Source organism: Rattus norvegicus, chromosome 17, assembly GCF_021556685.1.
Source record: "Rattus norvegicus strain SHRSP/BbbUtx chromosome 17, alternate assembly SHRSP_T2T, whole genome shotgun sequence".
NCBI lineage: Eukaryota > Metazoa > Chordata > Mammalia > Rodentia > Muridae > Rattus > Rattus norvegicus.
Genome location: NC_141550.1, coordinates 56,488,739 through 56,494,868, shown reverse-complemented (window position 1 = coordinate 56,494,868; position 6,130 = coordinate 56,488,739). Strand labels below are relative to the sequence as shown.

General features: G+C 42.0%; 1 pseudogene; it reads right to left on the bottom strand.

Annotated features, from left to right (window-relative positions):
• Nucleotides 1-3,513: 3,513 nt before the first annotated feature.
• Nucleotides 3,514-4,488, bottom strand: Psme1-ps1 (proteasome activator subunit 1, pseudogene 1; annotated as a pseudogene).
• Between the last annotated feature and the right edge of the window lie 1,642 nt (nt 4,489-6,130).

Below are 6,130 nucleotides of genomic sequence, written 5' to 3'. Positions count from 1 at the left end.
TTCTATATATTAAACCATCCCTGCATGCCTGGGATGAAGCCTACTTGATCATGGTGGATGATTGTTTTGATGTGCTCTTGGATTCTGTTTGCCAGAATTTTATTGAGTATTTTTGTGTTGATATTCATATGGGAAAGTGGTCTGAAGTTCTCTTTCTTCATTGGGTCTTTGTGTGGTTTAGGTATAAGAGTAATTGTGGCTTCATAGAAGGAATTCGGTAGTGCTCCATCTGTTTCAATTTTGTGGAATAGTTTGGATAATATTGGTATGAGATCTTCATGAAGGTGTGATAGAATTCTGCACTAAACCTGTCTGGACTTGGGCTCTTTTTGGTTGGGAGACCTTTAATGACTGCTTCTATTTCATTGGGAGTTATGGGGTTGTTTAAATGGTTTATCTGTTTCTGATTTAACTTCGGTACCTGGTATCTGTCTAGGAAATTGTCCATTTCCTGCAGATTTTCAAGTTTTGTTGAATATACGCTTTTGTAGTAGGATCTGATGATTTTTTTGAATTTCCTCTGATTCTGTAGTTATGTCTCCCTTTTCATTTCTGATTTTGTTAATTTGGACACACTCTCTGTGTCCTCTCATTAATCTGGCTAAGGGTTTATCTATCTTGTTGATTTTCTCAAAGAACCAACTTTTGGTTCTGTTGATTCTTTCTATGGTCCTTTTTGTTTCTACTTGGTTGATTTCAGCTCTGAGTTTGATTATTTCCTGCCTTCTACTCCTCCTGGATGTATTTGCTTCTTTCTGTTCTAGAGCTTATAGGTCAAGCTGCTGACATATGCTCTCTCCTGTTTCTTTCTGCAGGCACTCAGAGCTATGAGTTTTTTTCTTAGCACAACTTTCATTTTATTCCATAAGTTTGGGTATGTTGTACCTTCCTTTTCATTAAATTCTAAGAAGTCTTTAATTTCTTTCTTTATTTCTTCCTTGACCAGGTTATCATTGAGTAGAGCATTTTTCAACTTCCATGTATATGTGGGCGTTGTTTCCTTATTGTTATTGAAGACCAGCTTTAGCCGGTTGTGGTCTGATAGGACGAATAGGATTATTTCTAACTTTCTGTATCTGTTGAGGCCTGTTTTGTGACCAATTATATGGTCAATTTTGGAGAAAGTACCATGAGGTGGTGAGAAGAAGGTATATCCTTTTGTTTTAGGATAGAATGTTCTATAAATATCTGTTACATCCATTTGGTTCATGACTTCTCTTAGTCTGCCTATGTCTCTGTTTAATTTCTGTGTCCATGATCTGTCCATTGATGAGAGTGGGGTGTTGAAATCTCCTACTTTAATTATGTGAGGTGCAATGTGTGCTTTGAGCTTTATTAAGGTTCCTTTTATGTATGTAGGTCCCCTTGTCTTTGGAGCATAGATATTTAGGATTGAGAGTTCATCTTGGTGGATTTTTCCTTTGATGAATATGAAGTGTCCTTCCTTATCTTTTTTGATGACTTTTGGTTGAAAATAGATTTTATTCAATATTAGAATGCCTACTCCAGCTTGTTTCTTCAGACCATTTGCTGAAGTTGCTCGTGGGGGGCTGCTTTTGAGCTCTCAGTGAGGGAGGCAACCAGAAGGGCCTGCCCTACCTTTTCCTGGGCCCCTGTGTTCAGGGGTCCCAGGTGGCATTAGGTGATTTCCTCTGGAGTCAGAAATGTGGGTAGAGTGTAGTCTCTTCTGGCTTCCCAGGCATGTCTGCCCCTCGGAAGATTTAGCTCTCCCTCCCTTGAGATTTGGGTCCAGGGAGCTGTTGACCAGGTCCCTTCAGATCCAGGCGGTGTCTGGAACTCAGGGGACCTGCCGCTTGAGTGCCCCTATATTCCTGTTCCCAGAGGCCCTATACTGTTTCCTCTTTGGCCAGGGATGTGGGCAAGTGTGGGCAGTATTGGTGGTCTCTCCTGCCCTGCAGTCTCAGGAGTGCCCACTTTTCTGCGAGGTGTGCTCTCTCTCTCACAGTGTTTAGGAGCAGGGAGCTGTGAGCTGGGATCAGTGAGGATCGGGCTCCAGTTAAAAAATGGAAGTGTCCGGTCCCAGAGGAATTTTGCCTCTGTGTGTCCTGAGTCCACCAGGCAGGTCACTTGGAGCAGAAAAGTTGGTCTTTCCTCTGGTCCAGGGCCTGACGTTTCTCCTGGGGTGCTGTGCTTCAGTTCTCTGTGAGGGCGGCAACCAGAGCTTCCACTCCTTCTTAAAAGGGGGAACTATCCATAGGAGGGCATATGGAAGCAAAGTTTAGAGCAGCAACTCAAGGAAATGCATTCAGAGCCTGACCCACATGTGGCCCACATATAAACAGCCACCAAAACTAGATAAGATTGATGAAGCTGGAAAATGCATCCTGAAATAGACCAGATATAGATCTCTCCTGAGAGACACATCCAGAACATGTCCAATACAGAGGTCAATGTTAGCAGCAAACCACTGAACTGAGAATAGGACCCCCTTGGATGGTATTAGAGGAAGTATTGAAAGAGTTGAAGGAACTTGCAACCCCATAAAAACAACAATGCCAACCAACCAGAGCTTCCAGGGACTAAACCACTACCGAAAGACTATACATGAACTGACCTAGGGCTCCAACTGCATAGGTAGCAGAGAATAGCCTTGTTGGGGCACCAGAGGAAGGGGAAGACCCTGGTCCTACCATGGTTGGGCCCCTAGTGCAGGTGCATATGGGGGAAGCAATAAGGGAGTATATAGGCAGAATACCCACATGGGAGAGGGGCAATGGGGATGGGAGGGAATAGGGGCTTATGGACAGGAAACCAGAAATGAGAATAAAGTTTGAAATGTAAGTAAAGAAATATATCTAATAAAAAATTAAAAAATATAAGGTAAGATCATGAAAATTGTGGAAGGCTCATAGCAAGTGCCTTAAAATGCATTGTTTTAGATTCCTAATTTTAAGAATATTTCATTGTGATATACTACTTCTGTGACTAAATACCTTAAATAAATATTTAGGTGCCCCAGTGCTTAAGCTCTCTTCTTTACCAAATAAAAGTGAGCTCAGATCTCTGGAACAGGTAAAGGTAAAGAGGCAGTTTCCAGTTGAAGGAAGGGGTGAGCTTCATTGGATTTCATTAGTTCATTTCTCATTCCCTTCTTGATGTCTTCTAGGAAACTTTCAGAAACCTGCAGTATTCTGTACAGCACAAACCAAAATGTTTATAAAATTTCAAGATTTTATCAAGGGAAAAGAAACAGAAAAGTTAGCTGAGGTGGCACAGAAGATAATTGCACAGGAACATGCACAGAAGCAAATGGATGAACTTTGGGCCTCTTTCATTTGTTTTATCTGTGTATGATCTATGAGCCTGACACACATATCATCAGGACTTGCCAACTGTAAACATGGCTCCTTGTTCTGCCCTTAATAATTGTACCTGTGCTTAGTAGTGAGAAGGGCATTATATTTGAGGTGTCATAGAATAAAAATAGAAGTCTTACTTATTGCCTACCTATGAACTTGCACATAGTTGTAAGGAGAAAACAATAACTTTTCATTTTTCTTTCTTTCTTTTTTTTTTTGGTGGACAACTATGTATTTATTGTGTTTGGAAGGCAGAGTGAGGGAGGAGACCCGAGGAGGAAGAAGACTGGGTGCAGTCTAGAGTTCCTAGTCAAGAGCCGGAAGGTTTCTGCTATACCCATCATAGAACGAGCGAGGGGGCTCAATAGATCATCCCCTTTGTCTCTTCACGGGGCTTCTTGAGCTTCTCAAAGTTCTTCAGGATGATGTCATATAACACAACATAAACATTACGGATCTCCATGACCATCAGCTGGATCTCCTGGTATTCTGCCTCGTCCAGCTCGTGCACCAGCTGCCGATAATCTCCCACGTGGGGCTGCTTGGCTGCTTTGGCCACGGCGTCACCCCTCTCGGAGAAGTATTTAGAGATCTGCGTTTGGAAGCCTTCCAGCTTGGTATGAAGGCTGGTCATCAGCTCAAACACCTTTTCCTGGACAGCCACGCCAAAATTATTCCCATCCTCTATCCGAGGTATCTGTAGCTGCAACCAGGTAGTAACCAGGTTGAGTTGCTCAATGACATCCTTGATCTCGGGTTTTAGGCATTGCAGGAGGACCACAATCTTCTCATTGCACTTCACTGGGCCACAGGCAGGACCTTTGTCGTCTTCGTCCCCTTTCTTCTTTTCGTCCTTCTCTTCCTTCTCCTGATGCTTCTTCCGCTCCTCCTTCTCTTTCTCCTTGACAGGATCAGGGACTGGGATGTCCAATGGAGCCTTCGGATTGCTTAGGTTGGCTTCGTTGAGAGCTGGCTCCTTTAAGAAGGCTTCCAACTCTGAGATCCTCTTGGGAAAACAGCTCCCAAGCAGGTTCTCTGTCTTACTACACAGCTCTTCACGAAACACATCCACCTTGGCTTGGGCTTCGGGATGGACCCTTAGTGTAGCCATGGCCAGAGCCAGGGGCTGAGCGCCGCACGTGGAGCCTGGGGTGGGCAGCGGGAAGGGAAAGCGCAACAATAAATTTTCTAAATGAATCATCCACCCATTTTTCATTTAGTATTCACTTATTTAACAAAGTTTTTATTAGTATATCTTAGGCATACTCTCGGGGTTTTGTTATACCTTTTTTGATTCTTCTGTATTTTCTCTGTCCTTCCAGTTTCCTTTTCTTTTTCTGATTTTAATCTCCTCTTTTTCCTCCTTCTCCTTTACCACTGCTATCATCTTAAACAGCCCTGCAAACTAATTAAAACTTGGAATTTTTTAATATGAAAAATAGTCTTTTATTACGTATAGATGATAAGGAAATAAAAAGAAAATGAATACTGAGTGAAGTCAGGTCACATCTTTGTGAGGGACTGAGCTTCATTAGAATACAACTATCAGGCCATCATCAAATATAAGTAACTAATAAAGTCATTCCTGTTTGGAATGGCTGTAGTGAGTGTGAAAGAAGAGTAAAATGAAGACATAAAGATCTTGGGCAAAGAAAGGCTTAGGAAAAACTACTATATAGAATAAGAAAAGCCCAGAGCTGCAGAAGTCTTCAATTTTGCCTGGAACAAACTGGAAGCATGGCGCTGCAGTGTCTGTGCAGTGCAGCTGCAGAACCAAGGCATTTCTGTGAGGATGATGGATAGGCTCCCGTGACTTATGGAGACTAAACAAAACAGCAGCACAAGCTAACTTCCCACAACAGGATCTTGTCCCCTGAGGATTCAGGGAGCTTGAAATTCAATGAGTAAAAACTGATCCTCAACAAGAGATGATAAGGAAATGACACTGAGATTCCCAAAGGCATGCGAGAATTTATGCTGACTGATCCTCTGGCCTTTGGAGACAGCAAAGCTCAGTCACTCCTGGCTCCCAAAATACTTTCACCTGCCATCTAAAGATCACCATACAGTATTTTCAGACTGTTTGCTTGAGAGGACTGCCCAGCTCTTGTCCTCTTCTCCCCACTGCTGCCAGTTGAAATCCTACACTTCCTTCCAACCTCAGTTGAAATGTCACAGATAATCTCTCCCAATTCAAAATGTCTGTAGAGCTGTTTCTGTCTCAAACACAGCACTAATACATTTTACTTTATGTCACTGGTCAACATGTTCTTCTACATGTGTGGGCCTGAGGGAGGTGGGTAGAGTGACAAGACTAGAGAATATACATTTAAAGACAAACCAATAATTAGGCTTAAGCCATGGCAACACAAGGCTACCTTTCCAGCTTTCACAAGGCATGAGAACCTAGATTTCAAGGCCAGACTGGGGTATATACTAAGATCCTGATACAAAACAAAAGTATCCACAATAATAAAAGGAAAAGAACAAAAAATAACTTTAAGCTAGGATAATTTGTGTCAGCATATATTGATTAAAAAATGAAGTATCCATATCATATTCAAAGTTCTATAGACAGTAACTAAAGAAATCTATCTTACTCCCACTATCTCTGAGTAAAGAACAGAATTGTTTTCTGTGTCTACCATGAATTTTATTTACTGTACATTTTTCTCATCAACAGGCAGGCCAGAGTAGTAGGTAAAATGAGAGTGGTTCAACAGAATCTAAGGATGGCTCATAAATTTATCCCCATTAATGTGGATACAGAGATTGGTCCAGGCAGTAGTAGGTATCGCAGATCTAGTCAA